At 36.7% G+C, this 20654-nt stretch overlaps 1 long non-coding RNA gene across 1 annotated transcript in view; it reads right to left on the reverse strand.

The window, feature by feature from the left end:
• Positions 1–20090, reverse strand: part of LOC148114195 (uncharacterized) — a 133462-nt gene extending 113372 nt beyond the window's left edge. The window contains exon 1 of the long non-coding RNA XR_015733914.1: positions 19371–20090. This is a non-coding gene — a long non-coding RNA (uncharacterized LOC148114195). The remainder of the gene's footprint in view (positions 1–19370) is intronic.
• Between the last annotated feature and the right edge of the window lie 564 nt (positions 20091–20654).

Genomic DNA, 20654 nt, shown 5'->3' on the forward strand with positions numbered 1-20654 from the left:
TTTTTTCCTAAGTTTTTTACGAACCTTCTTTTTCAGTCTTATTCCTCCGCCTTCATCTTGTTCTCTTCGCAAAATAATTCCTCTCAGTGAACACATCTTCTTAACTGCGATTAAGAATCCATTTTTGTATAAAAATTGTGAAGTTCCACTTCGAATCTTCTTTCTTATATTAAGAATCCCAACACTTCCTAACAATTTTCCAATTGACTGTAACAAAGCCTTTGGGGAAATCTCAGAGAGTATTTCCTGATTACGCTCCTTCAAGCCCCTTAACCTTTCCTTCTTAGTTTGAAAAACATCCATTCCATTTCCCGGAGGCATATTGAACTGAATTTCCTTCACCTCTTCGTTCTGCAATTCACTGTTATTTAGCATCTGCAATTCTGATATAATGTCTTCGCTTGTCTCTTTGTTTCGAACTTGAATAAAATCCTTTTTAAAAAGTCCTTCAATTCTCTCCACTATCACAGAGGTAAATGATTCTAATATTTCTTTAAAAAGATCCCCAATCAGTATTTGTGTCTTTAATGATGTTTGTAATAGTGAATCTTCAAGATTTTCAACAAAGCCAGCCATTTCTCTTTTCTTTTTCTAACTTCAAAGAGAGTTAAGTTTCACTTTCACACCCTATTAAGTGCCATCTTCTTCCTCGCTTCAATCAACTTCAAAGTAACAATTTAAGCATGGAATTAAGGGCTTGTTACTTGTGATTCTCTACTCTCCTGTGTTCACTCCGTCTGCATGGATAAACAACATAGATCTCAATAAAGATCACAGAGATGGTCGCAATGTTTTTTTCTGCTTAAAGGAGAAGGGCCCTGGATCTTGGAGTTTCACCGGATTTCCTGGGGAGCTCTCACCTTCCTAGCCGCCAAAGCTATTTGGGGCTTTTGGGGAGCTCTACCCCCATCCGATTGCTCTCCTTTCCCTCTTCTCCCGAGGGAAGGATTTTCCAGCCATCGGACAGCTGATTTATGCTGTCAGAAGGGCTAACAAGATCACACTTCTGGCGGTGACATCATCACGAATGGGTGAGGAAATGGAGGCTCCGTTTCTGATACCCAAATTGTCACTGCGTTATTTTATTTACCAGCTGAGCTCATTATTTCTGGACTGTCAGACTCTCCGTAGCTTTGCCAACTTCTTATCAGTAAGCTACGTGTTTCCGTATCCACCCACATTCCTTCACTTGCTCTCACACACTTTTTCCTTTGTTCTCTTGCCACAGGTGCCGGTTGCTGAAAGGCAGCTGGCCCAAATTACTTCCAAAATGTAACAATTAACTTTTCTTAGTTAGTGAGGTGTTTTATTTTCTTTATAACAAATAAATGAGTTTTATTAGAAACCTTCCTTCGCGTTTCTTTTCAGAATATTGCAACTTGGAATAAGCCTCGATTCATCTCCTCCTCTAAACCAGGGTAATTAGTCCAGAGCCAAACATGGGATTAATAAATGCCCTGACATTTGGTAGCTCTCAGACGGTTTGATTTATGGCTTTTTTCCTTGTTTTGTTATTTCTGATAAGAGCGCATAGGCAATTAGTTTTTAGCTACTGAGGTACGCTAATTATATTGCTGAGATGCCGAAACAGAAGTAAAACAAATACAAAATGTATTTTGCTGAGAAGGTGGCAGAAAGGAGGTTTCCAGATTTCCAGCCCCTTACTACAGCCACACGCCTGGAACGAGAAGAAGCCGTGGGAACAGAAATGGAGACAGATAAGACAGAAGCTGTTTTTGAAGATGATGATTTACGACTGAGGTCAGTAACATTTTCTTCTGATCTTCCAAGCTCTGAAAAAGTCTTCCCAGAACCTTCTGAATTTGTAATGCTCGATGCAAGGCTAAAGCACATTGCTGAGCAAAATTCCTCCCACGCAGAGAGAGAAACAATTCATTATTCTCCTCGAAGCTCTAAGCTCACCCTGGATGAGCTGGCTATGAAAGCCTTTCGTGACCGTATAAAACTCTATGAACAGCAGCTATCCCAGGCAAAAATGGCTATATCTATGCTTGAGCAAGATATGGGAGATAACTTAAATTTTTCAAAAAGCGCCATATTGCCTTCTTCTCCGGAGCCAAAGACACTCCCCCTGGTGGATTCTGTGTCAGGCCAATTAAGGCAAAGAGCACTGCATACGTCACATGAAAGTCTCCCTGATCAAGTTACACATGTCTTACATAACCACTCCTACTCTAAAGCATACAATGCCACGTATGCAAAGCTGCCCAAAGGTGCAGCACCATCTGCTGGCAAAAGTAATTTACTACAGGAAGCTGAAATGCCACAAGTGTTTCCACAGGCCCAAACTCAAACACCCCCTGGCGGTGTTGGTGTCCTTTTTAGATGGAACACAATTAAACTTAATGAAGCAAAGGCAAATGACTGCATCTCCAGCAGGTCATGCCAATATTGCAGCTCAAGCACAAATGGCAACTGGAATACAGCAGATTCCAGTGCATCAGCCACAGCAGCTACAAATGCCTGCGTATGTGCCCCAGCCACAAGTGCAAATAGGGCCACCTCCTGGCCCACCTCCAATGGCACAACCAAGACCATTTTTAGGTCCACAACAGGCACAGCAAATACCACAGGCATTTCTGCCAGCACAGCCAGCATACCAAGTGCAGGCTCCTCACCAGGCATTTTCTGTCTCTCCACTAACTGGTGAGTCAAAACTAAAAATGTCAGGACACAATTACAAAGCCTGGGTCAGTGAGATTACACTATTGCTTCTTAGAGAAGGCACGCACTGTATGGTATTTAACCCACCTGCTCAACTTTGGACTTATGCAATAAGAGATTTAGAGATAAGGGCTCGCACAACATTATTGATGTCCATGGATACTGAACTGCAGGTCACTTTTCCACCAAATACAACAGCCCGTCAAATTTGGGCTGAATTGGAAAATTGCTACAGGCCTATCTCAATTGAATCTTCATGTTTACTCATGTCTGAACTCCACGGTTCGAGATTGAAACCTGGTGAACAAATTGGAGGACATTTGACCAAACTGAAAGGACTGAGAACAGAATTGAGAGAAAGAGGCCATAACATTGAAGATATTCAAATGATCAGCATCATTATTAACTCTTTGAATTATGAATGGAAAGATGCTGTTACAAAAATTAACCAAGTCCCAATTGCTCAATGCACAGTGGACAATGTTTGTAGACTTTTAATTGAAGAAGAGGCATTCATGTTGGCCACGCCACACTTGAGAGGACCACCCGCATCAAGAGCTCCAGCTAGACGCCCCTTCCGAGGAAAGACCTACACTCCAAGGATGCCAAGATGCTACACCTGCAATCGTGTGGGACATGCCACCCGGGATTGTCCCCAACGAGTTCCAGCTCCCGTCACGTACCAGCCCAGAGGAACAGATTCCAGAGGCAGAGGCAGAGGCGGAAGACAAGGTCGTCGTGGTCCCCGGCGTGATCCACAAACTCCACTCACCACATTGGCTTTAACCAATGATCCACAACCTCAACCAGAGTACGACAGACAACTCCTGTGGACTTTGGACAGTGGTGCAGCATTGCATGTTACCTACAGAAAGGAACTTGTCACAGAAATGCACGAGCCTGAACCAGAACTACGTGAACTTTATTCTTTTTCAAATCATCCTTGTCAAGTCAAAGGAAAAGGAACTGTTTATGTTGAAGAGCTCGATGCATTCATCCTGATGTTTATTACATACCAACAGCAACCAGTAATTTGCTTAGTCAGTGTCACTTGTCTAGAATGTTAAAGTTCCAAGTTCACCACCTTGAAAAAGCAAGTTACATAGTTAAAGATGGAGATATTGTTGCTGAAACCATATTAATTGGTGGTGTTTATTACTTAAAACCAAAGCCTAAAACACAAACACAGGCAAGTATGCAAACTCCAAAAAGGGAACGCACAGGCCCAGATAGAGATGCTCCAGTGAGAGATCCTGTTGCTACCCCTAAGGCTCCTAAAGCCAACAAAAATAGAATTGGTAAACAGGTTGCTCAGAGCAAGCCTGAAGTTCCGCATAAAAATGTTAATGTTGAGAATTCACTAACAGGTAAACCTTTGCATTCCAGGTGTATCCATAAATGGCATAGAAGATTGGGGCATGCCAGTTTCCGTGTTCTTAGGAAGATGCCGGAGTTCGCAAAAGGTTTGGATCTAAAGGGGTGTAAGGTGTTTTTGGATTGTGCTGTATGCAAGAAGGCTAAATCCAAAGCAGCAGCCATTCCCAAACGCGCTACACGCCTGTCAACACGCATTTTTGATTTGGTTCACATTGACATAGTTGGTCCATTCCCGCCATCATTTGGTGGTAGAAAATATTTTCTAACAATTGTTGATAATTACTCTAGATATGGATATGTGTATCCTATGAAAGAAAAATCAGAGACTTTTCAGATCTTTAAAGACTTTGCAACCCTTGTTTCTACCCAACACCAAGTTCGCATCGCCAGAATCCAGAGTGATCGTGGTGCCGAATTCATATCTCAGCGTTTCCAGGACTGGATGCGTAAGAATGGAATTCTTCATCAGACTTCGCCCCCTGACACACCGGCTCACAACGGAGAAGTACTGCAAACCATGATGCGTTGTCTCCTAGAAGACGCCAACCTTGATATGATATACTGGGGTGAAGCTATCAAGTACGCAAATTACATTGTCAACCGTACTTGGAGCAGTGTAACAAATCAGACTCCTTTCTTCATGTTGTATGGCTACAAGCCCGATCTTAAAAACATTCATATTTTTGGTTCATATGCTATGGTGAACATTCCCGTAGCTCAAAGAAGAAAAGGAAGTCCAGCAGCAAAGAGACTGAGATTTATGGGTATTGATAATAATTCAAAGTGGAGCAAATTTATTGATTCTAAACATGCAATTGTGATTTCCCAATCTGCTAATTTTGAGGAAGATATTGACTGGTCCAGGATTCATTCCAATGATCCTGGAGTTTATTTTCCCAGAGATGATACTGCTGATGCCACGCAGATTGATGATCAAGATTCCACTGATTCTTCTCAACCCGATGTTCCGTCTTCGCAAGCCGCGGATGCTGACGCTAGCGATGAAAGTGAGGACGAGGACGAAGCAGAAGAAGACTGGACAGTTGTCCCGAGACGTTCCAAGAGGGCCACAAAAGGAATCCCTCCACAACGATATTCTTGGCAACTGACAAAAGCACCCTTGCCTTTGATTTGCAATGTTACACTTCCACCTGATAATTTCATGCAAATCAAGCAGCTCCCTGATTCAGAGCAAGACAAATGGTATGAAGCAATGCAGGTTGAAATGGACAGTCTAAAGAAACTTAAAGTATTTACACCTGCAAAACCTCCAGCAAACAAAAAGGTCATTGGCACTCGATGGGTCTACAGAATCAAAAAGAAACCAAATGGTGAGTCATTGTACAAGGCCAGACTCGTAGCTCAGGGTTTCGCTCAACGTTATCCTGAGGACTACACAAATACTTACTCACCGACAGTCAGAACTGAGAGTGTAAAAATTGCTTTAGCAACTGCAACTATCCTTGGTTTAGAAGTTTTCCAGTTTGATGTTGACACGGCTTATCTACATGCAGACCTAGATGAAGAGATCTACGTGAGAAGTCCTCCAGGATTCCGACACCAAGAAGGGGATACCTGGTTCCTAAACAAAAGTCTTTATGGTCTGAAACAATCTGGTTTTTTTTTTTTTAACATTTTATATTTTAAATTACTAACATTACAAACAACATGTACAATATTTCACCCTGTGCTATACATAAGAAAGGAAGATTTGGTTCTTCGGATATATCCTCATGATCGCCAAAATCCACGTTCTCGGGGTACAGGTACCGAAGCATCCAATTTTCCCAGCGCATAGTCCACAAATGGTTTCCAAATTTTCCAGAAAATGTCTTCTTTATAGTCACCATTTCTAATTTTAATATCACATGTCATTTTATCATTTAAAGCTAATTTCCACATTTCACAATACCATTCTTCTATTCTAAAATTCACATCTAATTTCCAATATCTGGCTATTATAATTCTACCCATTATAATCATAATTCTAATCAATTCTTTCTCATATTTTGTTGGTTCTATTTCCTTAATTAGCAACAGTAATATAGTTTCTGGTCTCAATATTATTGCTTTCCCCATCATTTCAAATATCATTTCCTCCAATTGTTGCCAAAACTTTTTAACTTTATCACATTTGTACCACATATGTTCATAAGTCCCTAATTCCATATCACATCTCCAACATTGTTTACTAATTTTTTTATCCATCAATGACAATCTTAATGGAGTCAAATACCATTTCCAAACAACCTTATAATTATGCTCTTTAATCCTTACAGATAAAGTCTTCATAATTCTACTCTTCCAATTCACGTTCCAATCTAAATCTGATATTTTAATATTAAGTTCTTTTTCCCAATTCATCTTCATCACCCTTTGTGGTTTTCCATCAAAATTTATAATCTTATATATCTTACTAACGAGTCCCTTTAGCCCAATTTCATCTTTCATAATTTGGAATACTAAATATTCAAATTCAGTTTTACTTCTACTTATCGAACAATTGTCCCTTACCTTCTTAGTCCATTTTTCTATCTGTATTTTTTCAAATCAGCCTAAACCCAATTTTTCAATGATTTCTTTTTTCCTCCTTTCATTTTCTGAAGTTTTTAACCAATCTATTATAGTTTGTATATTTTCATCTTCCATTACCCTATCACGACTTATATTAGTTTTAATCGGCCAATTTTCAATTGTCTTCCCTAAGAAAATTATATCTGGAATTAAAATTTTAACAAATTTGTTCCAAATTTTACTCAGTCCCTTTAACCAATAGCTATTAATTACACATTTTGATTTTGCTTTATCTAAAAACCATGTTGAGCCAAATCTCTTGATGTCCTTTAATTCTAAATCTCTCCAATGACTATTTTCTCCTTTAAATATTTTTACCACAGTCCGAATAGCATAAGCCCAATAATAATTGAGTAATTTGGGGATTCCTAATCCACCTTCCTTTTGATTTTGATACCACATTTTCTTCACTAATCTAGGTCTTTTCCCACCATTACAAAATTTATCCAATTTCTTCTGATATCCTTCAATATCTTTCTCTGTCAAGTTTAACGGTAACATCTCAAATAAAAAATTAAACTTTGGCAACAACATCATCTTACACATTGCAATTCTACCAAACCAAGACAACTTTATCATTTTATATTTATCTATCTTTTTCTCAATTTCATTCATCACCACATCATAATTTAATTTTTTCATTTCTTTAACTTTGAGTGAAAGTGTTATGCCCAAATATTTCAATGTTTTTTTAATCCTTATCCCAAGTTGTTCTTGCATATTCTCCCACTCCTTACCATTATTATTCATTAATAATTCCGATTTTGACCAATTTATTTTCAAACCTGTCATTTCCTCAAATTCTTCCAAATGCTTATGTATCCTTTTCAAATCTTTCTCTATATCTTTCAAAATAATCAAAGTATCATCCGCATACAGATTTATCTTATATCCCTTATACCCTTCCAATTCTTCATCTTTTTCTATCATTTTAGTCAAAATTTCCATAACTAATAAAAATAATGTTGGAGACAGGGGACATCCTTGTCTTGTACCCACTTCCAATCTTATCTCTTCTGTCAGCCTTCCATTCACCTTCACTCTTGCACTACTTTTTTGATACAGTTTTGAAATAACTGAAAGATAAAAGCCAGATTAAAGAATTGGAAAATCAATTTTTGCTTACTAAAGAAAATTTTTTTTTTGGAGGAATTAAATTTGCTAAAAAATAAATTGATAGAAGAAGATATAGAATTGGTAAAAAAGAATATGAGATATTTAAATAGGAATTTTTTTGAATTTAGCAATAAAAACTCTAAGTTATTAGCAAGGATGGCGAAAAATAAAAGAGAGAAGAGAGAAATTGGAGCCTTGATAGATGATAAGGGTATAAGACGCTATAAAAAAATAGAAAAATGTGAAGTGGTCAGGAACTTTTTTCAAAATTTATATTCGAAAAAATTAATTGATCGGGGAAAACTGAGAAGCTATTTAGAAAAACATGTTGTGAAAATTGACCAAACATATAAAGATTTAATGGAAGAAGATATAACACAAGACGAGATTAATGGAGTAATACAAAAAATAAAATTAGGGAAAGCTCCAGGTGAAGATGGATTACCTGCTGAGTTTTATAAAGAATTTAAGGAAATAATAATACCAAAATTGCAAAAACTATTTAATGGAATTTTACATGGTGGAGAAGCTCCGTTGTCATGGAACAGAACGGTGATATCTATAATCCCTAAACCAGATAAAGACTTAGAAAGGATTGAGTCCTATCGGCCCATCTCTTTAATTAATCAAGATGCAAAGATATTTACTGCCATTATAAATAATAGATTAAGTAGATTTATAGATAGATATATAAGTTATAACCAAGTAGGTTTTGTGAAGGGTAGATACATGAGTGATATTGTCAGAAGAGTATTAAATATTATAGATGTTGCTGAATATAATGCTGATAAAATAGGTATAATATCATTAGATATTTTCAAAGCTTTTGACTCTGTACAATGGGAAACTATTAAAACAATTGTTGAGGTACTAGGTTTTGGTAATAAGTTTATACATGTTATTTCAAAACTGTATGAAACAATCTGGTTTAATGTGGTACTTATGTCTTACTGACAAACTAAATTCAATGGGCTTTATTAAGTCCGAAACTGATGAGTGCGTGTTCACAAAAAGATCTAACAATGCATATGAGATAGTTCTTGTTTATGTTGATGATATTGTTTATATTGGTCCAAATAAGCAAATGAGTGAAATTTTTGCCAAAGCTTTGCAGAGATATTTCACATTGAAATCATTAGGTCACATTAGCACTTATTTAGGTGTTCAGATTGAAAAGACACAGAAGGGGTTTAGTCTTTCACAAGAAGATAAAATTGAACAAATTTTGCATCATTGCAACATGAAGGATGCTAACACAACAAAGACACCCATGCAAACAGATTTTCACAACTTGACACAAGAAGAAAGTCCTGAGTTCGAGGATCAAACACTTTATCGTTCAGTCATTGGGTCACTGTTATACATTAGTAGTTGGACCAGACCCGACATTGCACTTAGTGTTAATCTCTTATCACGACACGTAGGTAAGGCAAAATGCAGTATGTATCTACACATGATCAAATTGCTGATATGCTCAACAAACCACTTCCAGCAGCTCAACACGAGTATCTGCGCAAGAAGATGTGCCTTATTTGATGATGTACTGATATTCGCTCAACTGGCAAAAGAAGGCGAATGTCACTGCGTTATTTTATTTACCAGCTGAGCTCATTATTTCTGGACTGTCAGACTCTCTGTAGCTTTGCCAACTTCTTATCAGTAAGCTACGTGTTTCCGTATCCACCCACATTCCTTCACTTGCTCTCACACACTTTTTCCTTTGTTCTCTTGCCACAGGTGCCGGTTGCTGAAAGGCAGCTGGCCCAAATTACTTCCAAAATGTAACAATTAACTTTTCTTAGTTAGTGAGGTGTTTTATTTTCTTTATAACAAATAAATGAGTTTTATTAGAAACCTTCCTTCGCGTTTCTTTTCAGAATATTGCAACTTGGAATAAGCCTTGATTCATCTCCTCCTCTAAACCAGGGTAATTAGTCCCAGAGCCAAACATGGGATTAATAAATGCCCTGACACAAATTTCCTCATTAATTGCTTTTTAAGGGCATTCCCGAACTTGGAGGGATCAGAAAACGAAAGAGGAATTCGCGAAGCCCCCTGGTGTTGCACTGTCATCAGGGAGGTTGAGCGATCAACCTCTTAAATTGGCGGAGAAGAAGTTGGCTTTATCGGTGGACAGGAGTGATGGCGCCCGTCTAGATTGAAGCAAATAGTGGAAACCAATTCGAGTGACTGTCAGATAGATCACCTACAATAGAGGCAGTAAACAGGAGACGCGCGATCGAATTGAAGGAAGACAAGTGAGTTACAACAGCGGCGGTACAAGAGGAGAAGGAAAGAAAGGGGAAACAATTACAGCGCGGAAGAGAGGAACCCATAGAATGACTAAGCAAACATAAGAAAAGGAGAAATAGCGCTCGAAGTGGTGTGAGTGCGGACTTTTACATTTGAGCAGAGGGAGCAGCTTGTGGACTCTGTGGATGTAGACAAGCTGTTTGAATCTGGGAACTACAACTGACTCAAACCCCAAAATATCGGAAAACTGAGCACAGAGACTGAAATACCAGACTAAGTAGTGAAATTCGCGGACATAGAAGACCTGTCTGGATTTCGGACTTTGGATTTATAAATAAATTTGGACAATAAGAACTTTAAGTTTAAAAAAGATTTGAAAGCTGAATGCAGAGAACCGATTACCGGGACAAGCAAAAAAAGACTGAGACGGACACAGATTGCGTTTTTATGACTATGAAAGAACTGAACGAGAGAGGTAAAGCAAGAAGATAACAAAAGACCAAAGAAATGAAAATTAAGACAAGAGGGAAGTGAATTATTGATTTTGAACTGTTTAATTAGCCAATAAGTTTAATATTTAAAAGAAATATATAAGTAAATAATATTTTTATAGCTATAAATTGTATTGTGAAATTACGAACGGTGGTTAGATAAGGAATTATTGTTAAAGTGAAAGATTGACTTTTATACAAAATAACAAATGAGTTGACTGTATGTTTGAGATAGACTGATTGAAAAAGGGAGTAATTGAAAAGATTGCTAATTAGAAAATTAAGAAAATCAAACTAAAAACCTTGACTGATGAAAAAACTATAAGTACATTGATTTATACTGTGAGTAAGAATTAATTGCTCAATTAGGATAATTGGCAATATAATATAATATATATATATATATAAGTTGTGCGGAGTATAAGCAATGTTTGGAGGGGAAAAGAGATACTAAGGAATAACCTAAAATTGATGTTAAGGTTGGAAAGCTTTACACGAATATTGAAAATGTCTACAACATCCACCATAACAAAAACAGGGAAAAAACCTACAACCAATACGATAGTAATGACTCCTACCCCCTCACAACAAAAAACAATAGATAGCATGATGGGGAAAGAAAAAGAAAAAGAAAAACTGGAAATGGCACCAAATGTAATACAAGACATGTTTCAAAAGATCCAGGAAACACTGCTCCAAACACAAGAAAAAATAGCTGCAAACTCAGGAAGAAATGAGAACGTTCCATGCAGAGATTAGAAATGAAATTGGAGAAGTCAAGGAGGATATTAAGGCTATGAAGGATAAAATTGGGGGTATTCAAAATTCTATAGTAGAAAATGAACAGAGAATTAGGAAAACGGAAACAAAAATAGATCATGTGGAATTAAAAGTAGAAGCAATCGAACAAAAAACTCTACAACTAAATAAAAAAATGTCAGATTCCTTGGCCATGCTCGAAATGGAAAAGGCCTCATACTTCCTGCGATTTCAAAACATTCCAGAAGAAAAAAAAATGAGGATTTAGAAGGGAAGATGGTGGAAATTATTGCAGGAATGACACAAAAAGAGCCAAAAGAAATAAAAGGACAATTGGAAGAAACATACCGCGTACAAACAAATTATATAAGAAAACACCGGCTGGCGAGAGAAGTCCATGTCAAATTCTTTAAAAAATCAATCCAAGATGAAGCCTATAAGAAATCTAGAGAAGAAACAGTGACCTATAATGATAAACAAATTATAATTTTAAAGCAGATACCCCGAAGAATAAGAAATTTACGACAACAATATCAGTTCTTAACACAATTATTGATCAAATATAAGATAATGTATAGATGGCTGCCAACAGAGGGGATCTTAATTACGTGGAAAGACAAAAAATATAAAATAGACACTCTAGAAAAGGCAAGAGAATTCCATAACACACACTTTAGACTAGAAGAAGATCAGGAAAGCAAGGAGGAAACAGATAGTAGAAGTCAAGAAGAAGAACCAATAGAAACAAATCAAGAAAAAGAAATAAGACAGAGGCAAGAAAAAGAGAGAGAAGAGAGAGAAGGTGCAAAAGCTAAGGCATGGATGGAAACAAGAAACACAAAAAACAGATACGATAGGCAATGGATGAACAGATCAAACTCTTTTTGGTAAATATTAATGGCTTAAACGCCCCAAAGAAAAGGAAACAAATTTTCACAAAATTACGAAAACTAGAAGCAGATGTGACATGTCTGCAAGAAGTACACATTCAAAAAGATTATCAAAAAATCCTAGAAAACCCCAAATTAGGAAAACTATATTCATCTCTGGCCCAAAAAAAGAAAAAAGGAGTAGTGATTTACGTAAAAGAAAAAATACAATCTAAATTAGTTTATACCGATGAGCAAGGTAGTGTGGTGATGGTAGAATTAGAAATAGGAAAGAAGAAAATGTTAATTGTAGTGATTTATGCACCCAACCAAAAATTACAGGGTTTTTTTAAAGATCTACACATAAAACTAGCAGAATTAGAATATGATGGTATTTGTGTAATAGGGGATTATAATGCAATAGTAAATGCAAATAAGGACTACAAAACTGGAGAAAAAAACAAAAGAAAAAAGAAATACTTCCAAAAGAATTCTTTACTATGGCTGAAGAAGTAAACTTGTATGGAGGGAAACACATGAAGAAGAGGCCCAATACACCTTTTACTCCCATTCGCATAATTTCTGGTCAAGATTGGACATGGCATGGATGACCCCAAATATCAAAATAGAAGTAGAAAAAAATGAGATAGGCACAAACCAATGGGCAGACCACAACCCACTATTCATAAACTGGAAAGGGGAAAGAAGACGTAAGAGATGGATGATGAACCAAAGAATATGTAAAGAAAAAGAATTTAATTTGATGTTAGAAAAGGAAGTAAAAATATTCTTTCAGATAAATAAAATAGAGGAAACCTCTTTACAAAACACATGGGATACTTTAAAAGCATATATAAGGGGCTTAGTAATAGCATATACGAGGAAAAAGAATAAAGAGAAGAAAAAACAATTAGAGAAATTAGAGAAAAACCTAAAACAAATAGAACAAAAACTCCAGGAAAAGCCCCAGGACAAAATAATAAGAGAAGAATGGAAAATGATTAAACATAAATTGAATTTGATAAACCAAACAGAACTAACCCAAAAAATAAAACTGACGAAACAAAACTATTTCGAACACACAAATAAAACAGGCAGATGGCTAGCCTATAAACTGAAGAAAGAACAGGAAAAAAAAACGATATACCAACTGAAAGACGATAAAGGAGAAATTCAACATAGTAAAGAGGCCAAAAAAGAAATCATTAAGAAATGTTATGCGAATTTATATAATCAGGAAGAAATAGAGGAAGACAAGATAAAACAGTACATAGGGAAATCAGGAATGCCAAAAATCACAGAAGAACAAAGAGCAACTCTCAATAGGCCAATAACCAAATTAGAATTAGATGAAGTACTGAAAAAGCAAAAAAACAATAAAACACCGGGACCCGACGGACTACCGGTAGAAATATATAAAACACTGCAAGAAGTACTGGGAGAGAATATGTTGCGATTATATAATGAAGCTATGGAGAAAGCCAAAATACCAAATTCATGGACAGAAGCCATAATAACAATCATTCCAAAAGAAGATACAGTTAATTCAAAACTACAGACCTATTTCATTATTGAATGCCGATTACAAAATATTTGCAGCAATCTTGGCTGAAAGGATTAAATCAGTATTAAATACATATATACACCCAGACCAAAATGGATTTCTGCCGGGACACCAAATAAAGAACAACATGAGAATAGTACTTAATGCTCTAGAGTATTATGAATCACATCCGGAGAAGCAGGCAGCGTTGGTTTTTCTTGACGCCCAAAAGGCCTTCGATAATCAAAATTGAACAATTACAAAATATGCAAATTGGGGAAAAATTTGGGGAAATTATAGCAGAAATCTATAACAAGCAATCAGCAAAGATAATTATGAACAATGATATAACAGATAAATTTAATATAACTAAAGGAGTCAGACAAGGCTGCCCACTTTCTCCCGTACTATACATTCTATCATTGGAAATCCTGTTGAAAAAAATTAGAGAAGACCAAGGAATTGAAGGTTTAAGGATCAATAGGGAAGAATACAAAGCTCAGGCCTTTGCTGATGATCTAGTGTTTTTGATAGAAAATCCTATGGAATCTATATCTGTTCCAAAAAATAGAAGAATTTGGAGAAGTGGCCGGACTAAAAATCAATAAAAGTAAATCGAAGCTAATTGTAAAAAACCTTACGGAAACTCAAACAAAAGAATTGACAGATAATATACAAATCCAAACAACGAAAAAAATAAAATATCTAGGAATCTGGTTATCTACAAGAACATCAGCAATTAAAGAAAACAATTATGATAAATTACTAGAACAAACAAAAAAAGACTTAGAAAAATGGGAAAATTTACACATTTCACTCCTAGGAAGAATTTCGGCCATCAAAATGACTATTCTACCTAAATTTTTATATTTGTTTCAGGTTACCCCAATAAAAATAGATAAACCGTTTTTTGAAAAGCTGAATAAAATAACATCTAAATTTATATGGCAAGGGAAAAGGCCATGAATAAAATTTAAGCTGCTTCAGGATACAAAAGATAGAGGAGGAGCTGCACTCCCTGATTGGGAGGTATATTATCAAGCAGCAGTACTATCGTGGGTCAAAGATTGGATAGAATTAAAGGATTCTAGAATTTTAACAATTGAGGGACACGAACTCCAAACTGGGTGGCACTCCTTTATGTGGGATGAGAAATATAAAACACATTCATATTTAAAAAGACACACAATAAGAAACTCATTACTACAAATTTGGCTTAAAATTAAAAAACAACATTATATGAAGATACCAAATTGGTTAGCACCGGCAGAATCAATCAGACACCCAAATTTAACAGAGAAGACAAAAATAATTAGATATAAAGATATAATTGACTATCAAGGCAAATTAAAGACAAAACAACAATTGGAGACAGATTTACACAGAGAAATAGATTGGTGGATTTATACTCAAATACAATCCAAATACAGAGAACATATAAAAACATATGAAATTTATAATCAAAAACAAGAAATAGATAAAATTATATTAGATTCAGAAAATAAATTAATTAGTAGAATTTACAAATTTCTTCTACGCTATAAATTGGAAGAAGAGACAGTCAAAGAAACGATGATTAAATGGGCTCAAAACATCAAACACACAATACCTTTGGAAAAATGGGAAAAGTTCTGGCAGGTAAATCTAAATTTAACGAAAGCAACGGCGTACAAGGAAAACCAACTGAAAATGTTTTATAGGTGGCATATGTCTCCAACCAGACTGGCAAAAATACAACCTAAAAATAGCCCGATTTGTTGGAAGTGCAAAAAGACACAAAGTCCATCATTTATGGTGGACTTGCCCGGCAGCAAAGAAATTTTGGTCTAACATCAAAAAATGGTTGGAACAAATAACAGAAGCACAGATTTAAAAAGAACCAGAAACATTTTTATTAGGAATCTTTAACAAATCATACCCTAAAGATATCAAATATCTCACAATTCACATATTAACTGCTGCAAGAATAACCTACGCAAAAAATTGGAAGCAAGAAAAAACACCAACTGAAACAGAAGTAATAGAAATTTTTTTAGAATGCGCTGAAATGGATAGGTTAACCAAAGAATTACAAGAAAGAGAAGAATCAGATTATTACAAAATATGGAATAATTGGTATAATTGGTTAAAAATCAGAAATATACAAAAAAATATAGGGGGAAATATTACCGATTTAAATATATATATATATATAATGTTATTAGATTAAGGAGAGGTGAAGGAATATATTATAAGTAGAATTGTAGAATGTCACTTTGAAAAAAATGCTTAAGAAGAAATCATAATCTTTTTGTGTATATGTTGTATAAATGTTTGTTGTGTATATGTTATGTTTGTCTTTTTTAATATTTATACTCAATAAAAATTATTTTAAAAAAAAAAGATCACAGGGCTGGCTCTCCAAGAAAGAGTGTCCAGCAACGTCGGCGGTGCCGGCGGAAGTCTCCAAACTTCAATGTCTTTTATTGAGTACTGTCCCTTTGCCGGCGATACAAAGTCTCAAAATTCCTCTCAATCACTCTCAAAGTTAATTACCGTCACTTCTCTGTCTCTTCTCTCTCATCTCAGCTCCACTTCCATTTATAATAAATCCAACACTTGGCCCTGTATTCCTTTCACAAATCAATTAGTCCTTGCCGATTCCAAGTCCCAGTCAAATTCGTAACAATGTATTTAATATTTAGTCAACAACTCTCCAGTATTTCTTTAAATCCACCTTAATTCCATTGCCTGTCAGCTCTGCTTAGTCACCCTCTGATTGGTCTTGCTAATTCACTCCGTTTTACTTTCACTTCACCGCTTCTTTATGGCTCAGCTTTGCCGATCTGTTTGGAGTCTCTCTCTTAGTTATATTTCCATCACTTGTTTATTGTACCTTTCAAAATCTTATGTTGATTTGGTGATGTCTTTACTCGATCTTCGCTTCCATTCTTAGGACAGCAGTCAGCGTTCTGGCCAGCCTAAAAAAAAGGCTGGGGTTTTTTTGGTCGGAATTAAGGGGTTTTCCCTGAACCTTCGGGGCGATTGCTGTCACCTCCAAGGTCCTTGGGATTTCCCCTTTAATCTATTGACCTCTTCGTGGTCAATAGTGCCAAAAAAGTGGCTCCCAGATTGAAAATTGGAACTTAGGGAACGGAGCGCTGTCCCCTTGGTTCCTGACACGCTGACTTCACCGCCGGACGTAGCAATACTGCCATTTCTTTCTTTCTTTTTTAAAAAAAATTTTTTTAGTATAATGATCCCATCTTCCATTAAACAGTGTGTCATCTAGGTACAAATATCTTTGTGCAGTAATAATCAAAGTTTACAACAGTATTCATTACATTAATATTAATTCTCTGATTTTACAATACTAATATTGAACATATTAAATATATTCACTTCTCCCTCTTAATATGTCTTCTAATAAGAATATAATAGTAATATTAAACAAAATAATTCTAATAGTCATCATCATCATCATTATCATCATAGCTTATATCTCTCTCTCTTAACATATTTTCTATATTTCATTAATCTTCTTCTTTTATTTCCCTATTTCTAACTTCTGTTTTTGTTTTCTAACCATCGATAAAATAATTCCCATCTCATGTAGTATTTAGTTTGTTCTTTCTCCTTAATTGCAAGTGTTAATCTATTCATTTCTGCACATTCTAATATTTTCCTAATCACATTCTTATCTGTAGGTATCTCTTTCCAGTTTTGTGTGAATACCCTCTATCTCTATGGATTTTATTGTAGAGCTGCTCAAAAGTGGGGGAGGGGGATACTGTCATTTGGGTTGTAATGGACCTGTTTTCCAAGCAGGTCCATTTATCCCCTGCCAAAAAATTCCCACTGCCAGGACACTTGCAAAACTATTCCTGCAACACATTTACTGACTGCATGGGGCCCCACAAAGGATAATATCTGATCAGGGGGTTCAGTTCACTTCAAAGTTCTGGAAAGCTTTTTTGGGTCTTCTAGGTACTGGACAAGGCCTAAATTCAAATAATCATCCAGCCACTAACGGCGGGTCAGAGAGAGCGAACAGCATTCTAGAGCAATATTTGAGATATTTTATTAACTATCAACAAGATAATTGGACTAATCTCCTGCTCTTTGCATAGGTTGCATACAATAACTGTGCATTCTAGCACTGGATTCACCCCATTCCAAGTTGCAAGAGGTCAGGATTTCACTCCAATGCTAGAGCTCCCAGTAGAGGAGCCAACCATATCCTCCCTTAAGGAGTAGATACAACAACTGCAAAACACCTGGCCATTAGTAAGATTGGCTCTGAGTGAGGCTAGGGCCACTTTTAATGTCAGGGCATTGATTAATCCCATGTTAGGCTCTGGGACAAATCACCCTGATTAATTAGAGGATGGATCATGGCTTCTCCAAGTTGCAATATTCTGAAAAGAAAACCCGAAGAAAAGTTCTCTAATAAAACTCATTTATTTGTTAAAAAGAAAATAAAACACCTCACTAACTAAGAAAGATAATTGCTACATTTTGAAATAGTTTGGGCCAGCTGCTTTCCAGCAACCGGCACCCGTGGCAAGAGAACAAAGGAAAAAGTATGAAGGAATGTGGGTGGATGCGGAAACACGTAGCTTACTGATAAGAAGTTGGCAAGCTACGGAAAGTCTGACAGTCCAGAAATAATTAGCTCAGCTGGTAAATAAAATAACGCAGTGACATTCCCCTTCTTTTGCCAGTTGAGCGAATATCAGTACATCATCAAATAAGGCACATCTTCTTACGCAGATACTCATGTTGAGCTGCTGGGAGTGGTTTGTTGAGCATATCAGCAATTTGATCATGTGTAGATACATATTGCATTTTGACAAAACCTTTTTTCACTAAATGTTTTATGTTTTGATAACGGATGTCAATGTGTCTGGACCTAGAACCTGTAAAATATGATTCAGAAATATAAACCACTGCTGTATTCCAGTTGCCATTTGTGCTTGAGCTGCAATATTAGCATGACCTGCTGGAGATGCAGTCATTTGCCTTTGCTGCACTAAGCGTGGTTGTGTTCCATCTAAAAGGACACCAACACCACCAGGGGATGTTGGAGTTTGGGCCCGTGGAGACACTTGTGGCATTTCAGCTTGAATCTCTGAATGAGTTAGAGACAGGTTTGCCAGGGTCTGCTGTAGTAATTTAAAGTGTTCATCTACGCTTTGTTCTGTTTCAGCTTCCTGTAGTAAATTACTTTCGCCAGCAGATGGTGCTGCACCTTTAGCTTCGGGCAGCTTTGCAAGAAATGACTGCATGGCAAGTTTATGTGTAACTTAATCAGGGAGACTTTCATGTGACGTATATAGTGCTCTCTGTCTTAATTGGCCTGACACAGAATCCACCAGGGGGAGTGTCTTTGGCTCTGAGGAAGAAGACAAGATGGCGCTTTTTGAAAAACTTAAGTCACGGGGCTCTGCCTTTTCTTATACCAGCATAAACAAATCTCTCTTAAATCGAGACAGTTCATTTTCATAATATTTTACATGCTCACGATAGGATTTGATGGCCATCTCACGCTGGGTGAGCTCAGAGTTTTGAGGAGGATAGTAAATTACTTCTCTCTATATATATGAGGAAGAATGCTCGGCAGTTTGTGGAAACTTTCTTGGCCTAGCACCAAGCACATCGTAATCTGTGGGCTCTGGGAGGATAGATTCATGGCATGCAAATTGAGAAGAAAAAGCTACTGACCTCAGTCACAATTCATTATCTTCAAAAGCAGCTGTTCTGATATCTCTCCTTTGATGTGTTTCTGAAAGCATTTTCAGATCTTCCTCACCTATGGCACCTTCTTGTTCCAGTTGCGTAGCTGTAGCAAGAGGCTGGAATCTTGAGGGCGTTACTATCTCCTGTTCTTCTTCCAAAAAGGATAAAGCTCTGGGCTTCATTTTTTTCTTTTTCTTGTGTTTCGGCATCTTAGCAAAAATAATTAGCGTACCTCAGTAGCTAAAAACTAATTGCCTATGCGCTCTTATCAGAAATAACAAACAAGGGGAAAAAAAGCCATAAATCAACCGTCCGAGCTACCAGATGTCAGGGCATTGATTAATCCCATGTTTGGCTCTGGGACAAATCACCCTGGTTAATTAGAGGATGGATCGTGGCTTCTCCAAGTTGCAATATTCTGAAAAGAAAATCCGAAGAAAAGTTCTCTAATATAACTCATTTATTTGTTAAAAAGAAAATAAAACACCTCACTAACTAAGAAAGATAATTGCTACATTTTGAAATAGTTTGGGCCAGCTGCTTTCCAGCAACCGGCACCCGTGGCAAGAGAACAAAGGAAAAAGTGTGAAGGAATGTGGGTGGATGCGGAAACATGTAGCTTACTGATAAGAAGTTGGCAAGCTACGGAAAGTCTGACAGTCCAGAAATAATTAGCTCAGCTGGTAAATAAAATAACGCAGTGACATTTAAAGCTCAGGGTGACAAAAAAAGATGGAACCAAAACCTTTTAAAATAGAGGATAAGGTTTACTTATCCACCAAGTTCCTACAGTCCTTGCAACCCTCCAAAAAGTTGGAACCTAAATTCATAGGACCTTTCCCTATAATTAGGATTATTAACCCTGTGACAGTGAAATTACTCCTCCCCAAAACACTTAGGCAAGTTCACTGCAGCCTGTTGGAGCCAGAAATTACCTTGCCCCTAAGGCCATCTGTAGACATTCCTCCAACCCCTATCATGATTGAGGGGAAACTTTGAGATTAAGGAAATCCTAGACTCACACACTCACCATGGCTCCACACAATATCTAGTAGCCTGGAAGCATTTACCCCTCTCCCAGAATGAGCAGGTAGCTAAAAAACATATTAGCAACCCCTCATTACTGAAAAAGTTCCACTCGCAGTACCCTAACAACCCCAAATAACTCACTAAGTTGTTTCTCTTGTGCTTTCTTTACAAGTGGACCCTCATTTTTCTAAGGGGGCAGCATGTCAGATCCCTATCGTGATAGTGCCATTTCTGTGGAGA

This window comes from Pantherophis guttatus, chromosome 4 (assembly GCF_059756535.1).
Source record: "Pantherophis guttatus breed Tessera chromosome 4, ASM5975653v1, whole genome shotgun sequence".
Classification (NCBI taxonomy): Eukaryota; Metazoa; Chordata; class Lepidosauria; order Squamata; family Colubridae; genus Pantherophis; species Pantherophis guttatus.